The sequence below is a fragment of the Primulina huaijiensis genome, chromosome 2, assembly GCF_012295235.1.
Source record: "Primulina huaijiensis isolate GDHJ02 chromosome 2, ASM1229523v2, whole genome shotgun sequence".
NCBI classification, from domain to species: domain Eukaryota; kingdom Viridiplantae; phylum Streptophyta; class Magnoliopsida; order Lamiales; family Gesneriaceae; genus Primulina; species Primulina huaijiensis.
In genome coordinates this window covers 32,379,462-32,390,409 of record NC_133307.1, presented here as the reverse complement: position 1 = coordinate 32,390,409, position 10,948 = coordinate 32,379,462, and the positions used below count along the sequence as shown (strand labels likewise).

The window sequence follows — 10,948 nt, the reverse complement described above, 5'->3', positions numbered from 1 at the left end:
ATAAAAAGTTAATGCTTGAATGAGTCACACTACAAAGTTAGTGAATTAAAAACGAAGGACAAAGTCAGTTAATAAAAATATTATAATGCGCTAAGTTGAATGAGAATCATATATATAAGTATCTCACTTGGTCTCACCTTATCTATTGTCGTTGTATAAAGCGAAAGTTTATGCACTGTAGTGTTCTACATTTTCTTAATTTTTCATCTTCTATTGGTCTTTAAAGATATATTAGAATTTTTTTCCAAACATCTAATCTTAAATGTGATCAATTAACCAAATAATTATTATACTTTGTATACAATAATAAATAGATTAATATATTTGAAGNTTTTTTATTAAATTGCATAAACAATTCTTTCAATATTTTTAGTGGATAAACATGTTAAATCTATTAAAATTAAATAGTAAAATTTAATGATGAATATGAATGTATTAATTCAACTTTCAATTTGGGTTTCAGAATTTTGCCAATTTTCTAATTTTTCTTTTATTTTGAAATATAAATTTTCGAACTAAATGAAAAATGATTTTTTTTCTCTACTACTTATGTAGAATATCAAGTATATATTCTACTCAAGTGTCTTATAAATTTATATGATATAGTAAAAGATTATTTGGATAAACTTATTGTTGGGTACAATAGATCATGTAGGGTAGAGTAATTGAAATGTTGTGCTTGAGATGTTGTACTATTTAAAATATTTGATTTGCACTGTTACCATAATCTATAGGTTTTGATAAAACAGTAAACGCTTGAGCCTACAATTGGTATCAGAGCCAAGATCGCGACTTTGATTTTCATTGATTGCAATTAGTGTAATTATTAGGAGATAGATTGTTTGGTACAATAATTGTCCACTATGGATATGCGCTTGAGATGTTGTATGATTTAAAGATTTGATTTGCATAGTTACCATCAATTATAGCTTTTGGTAAAGCGACAAATGCTCGATCCTAAATTATTCAATTGTAAAGCTAGAAGAANTAATTATTAGGAGATAGATTGTTTGGTACAATAATTGTCCACTATGGATATGCGCTTGAGATGTTGTATGATTTAAAGATTTGATTTGCATAGTTACCATCAATTATAGCTTTTGGTAAAGCGACAAATGCTCGATCCTAAATTATTCAATTGTAAAGCTAGAAGAAACATATTGCATCAGCTTTTAGTTTTGAATTGATCCCTTATATGTTACTCGGTTTTTAAATTTAGAAACATTCTACAGTTTTCAAATATTATTATATATTGAATTATAATTTATCCCTTTCAAATTGGATAAATATACAATAAAACTCATGTAAATATTATTAACAAAAATATTTAAATGAAATATTGGATTTGTCGATAATCAAAATAAGAAATAAACAAATTTTAATCATTGAGTGAGAAATAAGATATTTAAATAAAGTTATAATTGCCACAATGAAATAGTGCACCTACATACATTTATCACTGTATTTTGCAACTAAAATGTCAAAAAAAGTCTCCGCATATTATTTTTATATCATATTTAAAATAATTATGAATCCTAAATTTTATTATTTTGAGTTGGCTTTTGTAATGAAAAATCATTGTGAATAAATTGAATTTAAAAATTCTTATATCTATGTATATNGGCAAAAAAGTGTAATAAAGTGGAGTTGAGTTGGCTCAATGGAAGGCATTTATTAGATATAGTTTGGATAACATAACTTTATCCGGGAACAAACCGACTACAAATTAATATTTCAAAATTTAGGGAGATTTCAAAAAAGATAATTTATAAAGAAAGTGATTAAATTTATAAATTGTGAATAAATGAGAAAAATAAAAAGTGGATGGTGTTTGAAAATAAAAATAAAATTTTGAATTGGATAACATATTTATTTCCCTCTTCAAAATTATTCTGGTAAGAGTGTACAAATATTTTAATTTTATTTACCAAAATATCATGATCAAAATCGCCATAAAACCAACTTTGAGATTTTTAAATTAATCAGAAGGTAACACAAATCAGAAAATTGTTTTTTAAGTGATCACTGAAGGCTTAATTTGTAGCTTTACTAAAAAACTGGTCAGATTTTAAAATAACCTTATAGTTTTTTGAAAGTATGTTAAAAACATTCGCGGTAATATTTTTTATAGACTACTAAAATAGCGTATTGGCAAAAACTTGTGTGAGACGGTCTCACGGGTCGTATTTTGTGAGACGGATATCTTATTTGGGTCATCCATGAAAAATATTACTTTTTATGCTAAGAGTAATACTTTTTATTGCGAAAATCGATAGAATTGACCCGTCTCACAAGAGACCTACTCAATAGTATTATATATATTTTTAAAAGGTAAAATTATATTAATTTATTTTTTAAGAGCATTCAAGCAATATTTATAATTAACCAAAGAAACAACAAAAACTATCCTAATATCTCAAAGCTTATAAATGATTTAATTGTCTTCAGAAAATAAATAAGGTTAGTCAATCCAGCTTTGAGTGATTATTCAAATCAAACTTTTTCATCAGTGACACAGGACATGAATAATGATGTAATAATATATAAATATGTTGAATCAATACATAATATATATAATTATGATTTATAAATCCAGTCATTTGATTTGAGAAAGTATTTAAAAAACGAAGAACGATAGACTCAAAAATAATTAATCAATATTTGAATCTATTAGTTTTTTAGATTTACCATAACAAACCAATAATACAATTTTATAGAATTTGAGTGAAACGTCAAATAAAACAAATATCTATATATAAACTTTTCATTCATCACATCAAACGGTGCCTGAATGTTACGATATAACATAAGAAGAAATCACAAACTCCCCCCTCATTCTAATTATCAAGGTTCTAAAAAGCGTGAAGCGTTCCCGAAGCGTGGATGTCAAGCTCCAAGCTTTTCAAGCTTAAGTGAGATTAGCACAGACTTAAGCGTGAAAAAACGTTTTTTATCTTTAGTGTAATTGTAATTATCTCAAACCAATAAATAGATAAAATAATACATAAATATGATAAATTTAAGTATGATGCATTAATTCTCATATTTATAAAATCATAAAAATATCAAAATTACAATCTTTATTTGTTTTTGCAACTAGAACAGATTAAAAATGTTAAATATTTGTCAAATCATTATCAGACACGCTTAATCATAATTAAAATTAAAAACAAACATCTAAATTATAAACCTAATTTATTATTTTAAAATAAAAAGACATACCTTCAAAATACAAAAAATTTTAAAATAAATAGATACGATTAATTGTGCTTAAGCACGCTTAATTAAACACCTTAATTATGTTTAATTCGAGTTTGACCGCTTTTTCCCGTTTTCTTCGAAGTGGGGCGTTTTTGCCGAGCTTCAAGTTTAAGCGCGCTCAAGAGAGGTGGGCTTTTTAGAACACTGCTAATTATCACCTCTTACATAATAATCTTTTGGTACTTTACAAATCACTTGGCCTCAAAACAAAAATCTATCGGTAGAATCCCATCGCCACCACCGGGATTCTGACTTTATGCCCTCTACTCCCTTTGAGCCAAACCTCGCCAAAGCTGTATGTTCCTGTTACTGATCGAACTGAAAGAGTGACACAGAATTTCCGGGATGTACCAGGTCTAAGAGTCATTGCTGGAGGCCATGTTTCGATGGCTACTGCTGGAGCCATTCTTGCGGTGATCATGTATGTTTCTTCACCAGCGACATTTGTAACAGTACGTGTAACCGTTTGAGTTCCCACCAGATGGGATATCATGATTGAGGGTGAGTTGAGATTTGATGGATGGTTGAGAGTGTAGTTGCAGGGGGTATGAGTGTAGTTGGTGATTTCATGCTTGTCGATACCATGTGGCGCATAAGAAGCCAGGGTAGTCCTCGTATCCTAGATTCGAAACTGAGGTGAGCAGAATTTTAAAAGATGACAGCCTCTTTACGAAACGATTATCAGCAAACAAACTGTCCAGCAACCCTTGGTTGAGCATAGCTAAGCACTATCAAAGACTTGGGTAAAAATGAATTTTGACTCCCGTTCAACGAATGAAAGCTCATTTTAACTAGAACAAGATAGTTCAACTACCTGATCTCTTTTGATCGATAAAATGGGTGAAGAGGAAGCACGTTGCTTACCTGCGTCAAAGATCAGTCCAGGATTTAAAGCTCCTCGGGGATTAACATGGCCACCTCCATAATCAAAAGGCGTTGCAGCGACAAAAGATATAGTTTCAGATCCAGAATATTGTAGGGCTTCTAAGGGTCTCTCCGCTCTGTCAATGGTCGTCGCTGTAGTCATCAAGGCTGATTTTATTGCGGCAGGACTCCAGTGAGGGTGGTTCTGCTTCAAAAGAGCAGCGATTCCTGCTATATGAGGGGCAGCCATGCTCGTTCCGGATATCATTGCAAATCCTTCATCTGCTTAAATGAAAAAACGTGTTAGAAATAAAAAAGTATATTCTAAACTCAGAATACCTTTGGATGATTTTGGTAAATGAAGGTAAAATATGTAACAAGGTATCCTAAAAACTTTACTGATGTAATTTGGCTCATCTGTTCCATTAGGTGCCCAAGCCGCCCAAATCAGAGATCCGGGAGCTAGAATATCTGGTTTTAGGAGATCTGCATCTTGAAAACTGTAATCTTTGATGTTGGGTCCTCGAGAAGAGAACAATGCTACTGTGGGGCGGATTTGTGAAGTATAGGCTTCTGCCCTTCTCCAATGCTTCCTACTGCCTTAAAGCTTGTCACTCGCCCTGTCCAATCTCTTGACGTGGAGACATTATAGTAGTCTATAAGCTCCTATAAGATATGATCATCCAAGAATGAGTATCACGAATGAGAACCAAGAGCAAAGACGATTTGAAGCCGAAAAGACAAATTTTGTGGGCAAACTCAATAATGTTATTGAAGGTGCAGGAATATTTAAATTATCAATATCGATTCACAATTCAAAAATTGAAATCAAGCTGAAAAGAAAGCTTTTGCTTTCCCGAAGGCTTAGCTAATACAATAAGTGAGAAGATGAGAAAATAGTAATAGTTACCATTATCTTGCTAATATCGGTAATGAGGATCCCAGGGTGTCCAAGTGGAACAGGATCAAATTGTGTCCCAGGAGAGGCATTTTCGACTGATAGCACAAATCCAACTGCTCCAAGACTCTTTGCTGTCTCGAAAACTCTCTCGATTGAAGCAGTGCCAACAACAAAATTAAAAGAATATCCACAGAGAAGAATCTTCCCCTGCACTAAATTTCNCTAATCTTTGATGTTGGGTCCTCGAGAAGAGAACAATGCTACTTGTGGGGCGGATTTGTGAAGTATATGCTCCAGCCCTTCTCCAATGCTTCTCCAGCCCTTCTCCAATGCTTCCTACTGCCTTAAAGCTTGTCACTCGCCCTGTTCAATCTCTTGACGTGGAGACATTATAGTAGTCTATAAGCTCCTATAAGATATTATCATCCAAGAATGAGTATCACGAATGAGAACCAAGAGCAAAGTCGATTTGAAGCCGAAATGACAAATTTTGTGGGCAAACTCAATAATTTTATTGAAGGTGCAAGGATATTTAAAATATCGATTCGCAATTCAAAAATTTAAATCAAGCTGAAAAGAAAGCTTTTGCTTTCCCGAAGGCTTAGCTAATACAATAAGTGAGAAGATGAGAAAATAGTAATAGTTACCATTGACTTGCTAATATCGTTAATGAGGATCCCAGGGTGTCCAAGTGGAACAGGATCAAATTTTGTCTCAGCAGAGGCATTTTCGACTGCTAGCACAAATCCAACTGCTCCAAGACTCTTTGCTGTCTCGGAAACTCTCTCGATTGAAGCAGTGCCAACAACAAAATTGAAAGAATATCCACAGAGAAGAATCTTCCCCTGCACTAAATTTCTGTTCAGTAGTTCAGGCCGCTGGCAATCTGAAGGACTATACTTTGCGACTGATGAATCTAGCATCACATCATTAGCAGCAACCAAGGTGAATGTCTTATTTGCGGGCGTTGCAGCTAAAGTAGCAGGGGAACAAAAACATCCAAAATAAATAAATAGATTGATAGAAACCGGCAATAATCACTTGAACGACACTTAAATCAATGGATGATAGATAGTACGATGGTTAACATTGAGTCAAGTTTGATGATAATTTCATGCAAAAGTAACATTAAATAAACGAGCCAGAATTCTTCGTGATGAAAAATATACGAGGGCCATCCACACTTGAGTAAAAACTGATTTTTGTAAATGTTCGAAATGCAAGAAATGAGGGATGAAATTTTCTCTACTCTCTTCAACCAGAAACCTTGAAAACTGAATTGAAGTTGCATCTTCAAAGTTGCTCACGTTTTACCACTTTGTTTCTCCTTCCGATATCTTGCTGCTTCTTACTCCCCTCATTAGGCTGAAAATGGAAAGCTCGTTCCGTAATTGAAAAGTAACCCTAGCATATATTGGGTTGCGTGAACTTACGGGACAAGCAAATTCCAGCCAAGATATTCCCATTCCCCAAAGTAAGATGGTTTTTATATCTTCGATCATCGATCGCAGCAGCTACAGTTGCTATCCACGGGCTGTAAGAAAGCAATGTTTTGGGAAAGGGGCCGCCATTTCCAGCAGCTTGTATGACAAAAACTCCAGCTTTCACAGCCGAAAGAAGGGTGGCATCAAAAGGATTTAAGAATGTAGTTTTTATGGTAGTTTGAGGACTGTTAGGGCCAACCGAGAGATTCAGAATGTCCACGCCATCATGAACTGCCTATCAAAATGGACCACTTCATGTCAGAGTTCTGAATCACTTGTAAATATACAACATAAGCATCCCTCATATGATTCTTTCATTGTTTCTATAGTCTGTCTGATATTTACACATCCCGAGTCCTGACAAATATTTGGACTACCTGATCAATGGCAGCAATCACATCAGCTACAAATCCACCAAATATTCTGTACAACAATTCTACACAAGTAAAATCATGTGAACTGCAGGATCGTAAATTTTAAATGAGGAGAATTATGTTAGGGTTAGTTCCCAAAATTGCAGCTAAATACCATTAGAACCTACCTTGCACGTGGTGCCATTCCACTCGCCTTTCCAAATTCAAATCCATGCATCCTCACAGGAATCCCATTATTTCCAGCTGCGATAGCAGCTGTATGACTGGAAAAAACATTGAATCAACTTTCAAATATTTCAGTAAAATGATAAGGAATATCATATTTAAAAAAAAATATCACTCCGGACTAAGTAGGGAAACAAACAATCGCTCTCCAAAATATCATTTTCGTCTATGTGCAGAAAATTAACGACCAGAAACAAACACACAAGTATGCTATTATGCCATCTTTCTCGAAATGTGCACGTAAACATAATACTATACACCATTGTCAAAACAACATATAAAAATGACAAAAAAGGATGAAAAACAGGGAACATAGAGTTCAATTGGTGACTCTATGGGAAAAAAATAGAAAAAAACAAAGGAACCTGATACAGCAGAGAGCCAGCATAGATACTGGGAAAAACAATAAATACAAGTTACAGTATTTCATTTTGACCAAGGATGAGGAATAGTTGAGTCTAGCCATAAATTATTTTTACAGTACTGTCTAGTTTATAAGTTCAACGGTTCCTGGTCAAATCCACATGTCAAATTGTTCAACTGCAATTAAAAACCTTCCACAATTGACTGAATGTCCCAATACTGACACTTGACTGAATTGTTCAACATGAGTTTGATAGATAATAATGCAAATTTGCAAGTCTACTCCAAACAGGTCCACCTAAACCCCAGCAAGAACACAGGTGATTTAGGGAAGAAGAACAAAAACTTCAACAACTGCATGATTATTCGTTAGTCGGGCGCAGACCAACGCCTAGGTGGGTCTAGAGACCGCTAGGCTGATTACACGGTATTAACATAATAAGATGAAGTTAGGTATTTCAGGGCAAATCAACAAATCACATTTTCTTGTTGGACTTTTGTTTAGGGCCTATAAAAATATTATTTTTCAATTTTTTTTAAATTGGGTTTTAATTTAAATTCAAAGCCCAAAAAAATAATAATCCTACTTGACGCCTAGGCTGGCCGACTAGCACTTTTTTGGTGCTGCCGGCCGGCGTCTAGGAGGGGACTAGACCGAATTTTAGAACACTGATCTCGATGAATTTGACATCATCAAAGAATAATAACTCAGACCTTCCATGTCCATCACCATCATAGGGAGAATCATAATCAATATCTGGATTAAATGCACCAGCTACTTTTGCTGCTTCAGCAAAATGTTGAGCTCCAACAATCTTTCCATTACAAAAGTCCATCTTTGTTTTGGGGTCAACTTCGCACTTACCTCTATACTTGTCTAAGTATTTCTGCCAACTTCGCACCCAAGGGTTTATTTACTAAATCAAATTGAATCAAGAAAATAATCTATGCACCTCACAGTGGTGAGATCTCACATGTTATAAATTAAAGAAGACGAAAGTGTCATACAGGTAGGCAGCGGATAAGTAAATAACTAAGAACTTGAGCTATATACCTCACTTTCTCCTTTTATTGCTTTTTATCTTCTTCTTCTCTCTCACCCACATTTTCTCCATGTGACTAATCACCTACAAAACGACTAATTACAACAACACCCTGTACAATTATATCAAAAGAAAGCGGTGAGAGCAAGCAACGAATCAAAACGATCAATACCAGCACAGAAACAACATAAATAACAAAGAGATGAAAAAGTTGAGATCTTTACTCACATTGATCCAAGAAAAGAATAGAACTCTAAAATGCTGCACAAACTACTGCATTATCACTCCCATTTTTCACCAAGCAGCATTCCCACAAAAAATTCTATATTCCCCAACAAAAAGACATGAACATCAAGAAAATGCGGCAACCCAGCAGCTACCTCTCAAGTCTATTTTTTTCTCAGCGGCACTAGAAAGAACTGAAATGGGATAATTTTTTTTATTTTTTTTGTCGTGAAATAGTGAAATGTGAAGGAGTGAGTGGAGTAATTACGGTTGAACAGGTTGGGTGAAATGGATTTAATATGGGGACACCAGAAAGGACCGAAGATGGAGGACAGAAGTCCTCATCATACCATTGAGCTATTTTTATCAAGAACTGTGCTTTATTTTGACCCTTCCACTTCTCTTTTCGCATTTCCCTTTACCTTTGGTGGTCATACTATTATATTATATATCAAAAAGCAATTTGAAAAATATTTTTATATTATTAATATTATTTCAAGGAAAAAATATATATTTTAATGGAGGAATTGAATATATTGTGTTACCAGACAGAGGGGGTCATTATCTCAGGGCCAAAAAAAAACCCCGAGTAAAAGAAGAAAAAACGTGATAAAAAAAATACTGAACTTAAACTCGTGAAGAACTTGGAAGTATAAATATTAAATGAAATGTATCTCAACTCGCCAGAATCATTAAAAAGAAAATCCCATGAATGAATACAACGTAAATTCTAAATTTCATTCAATCTTTGTTCCTACAACTCAGGCATCGTCAACTTTTATGTGGGCCACAGAATCATTAGAATCCACCGTCAAAAAATATAAATTGGAAATCAATTCATTTGATTGGATTCAATATAAGATTTTTTTTTTATGTCTTCAATTTCAAAATAATACAATTTTTACGCTTTCTTCAATCTATCGACTCAAAACTCAACTCTAAAAGAAACATTTTCTTCCTTAATAAAACATTCCATTTATTTTATTTACAACAATTATATTTTTCCATAATTTTTTTTGTCTATAGATATATTAAATATAAGAAAATATTGCGCTTAAATTATATAAAATTAATTTTATACTTAGAAAAAATTAATAAAACCTAATTAGACCAAATAAAATAATAAATTTATAAAAATGATTTTAATTAAATTAACAAGATTAATAAAAATGATATCATAATTGTTCATGAAATAAATAAAAATTAAACAAATTATTTAGTTTGAGTTATTAATAAATTGGTTTGATTGTATTTACTTTATATCAAATAATTGTTATAGTGAATTATATACCAAACATAAATAACTTATTACAATTAATTAGAAAAATTAACGTAATACATTCATATTAAACACCATGACACAAATACAAATTTAATCATCCATTTAATAGATAATTAATTAAAAAAATTATAACATTGAAACGACAGGTAATGTAATAATAAAACAATTTAATAACAATTATTAAAAACCTTATTGACAAAAACTTTTTTGAGACGGTCTCACGGATCATATTTTGTGAGACGAATCTCTTATTTGGGTCGTTCATGAAAAAACATTACTTTTTATGGTAATAGTATTACTTTTATTGTGAATATCGGTAGGATTGACCCGTCTCACAAATAAATATTCGTGAGACTGTCTCACAAGAGACCTACTCAAACCTAATTCATTAAATACACAACTAATTAGAATTATTAATAATATAATATTGCTACGTGTTCACCATCCCCAACTTCGAGTGCAACCTTGCTTGATTATGAAGTAGGGTTGGATATTTCCTAATAGTATATGAATACACTTCATATATATTTTCTTAATAAAAACAAAATATTTATCAATCAATTTAAGAATATATGAGTGATTAACTTGAATTAATATTAAGTTTAAGAGATATTTAAATATATTCGGATTCAGTCTGAATTTAATAATTTATAATACGAATCAAATAGTCGCTCGGTGAAATCTCCAAACTTGATTTAATTTCTCCGATATATTATTTTTAAAAAAAAAAATCTAAAGACTTCAGAAATGAAATATCCCTACTTTCAAGTGAATAGGTGATCAAATCCAAGACAACTATGAGTCAAAAAAAATATGTGAATTTATATATTATACTTACATAGGGAGAAAACACTTCTTAAATTAAAATCATTGAATTTACATAATCACAATTTATGCTACACGTGAATTATTTTCGATAATAAATG

The 10,948-nt window shown here is 32.4% G+C and overlaps 2 pseudogenes; both read right to left on the bottom strand.

The window, feature by feature from the left end:
• The window catches only part of LOC140958578 (subtilisin-like protease SBT2.5), a 4,920-nt pseudogene extending 2,397 nt beyond the window's left edge, over positions 1-2,523 (bottom strand).
• Positions 2,524-3,401: 878 nt separating this feature from the next.
• LOC140958570 (subtilisin-like protease SBT2.5) lies at positions 3,402-8,308 on the bottom strand (annotated as a pseudogene).
• Between the last annotated feature and the right edge of the window lie 2,640 nt (positions 8,309-10,948).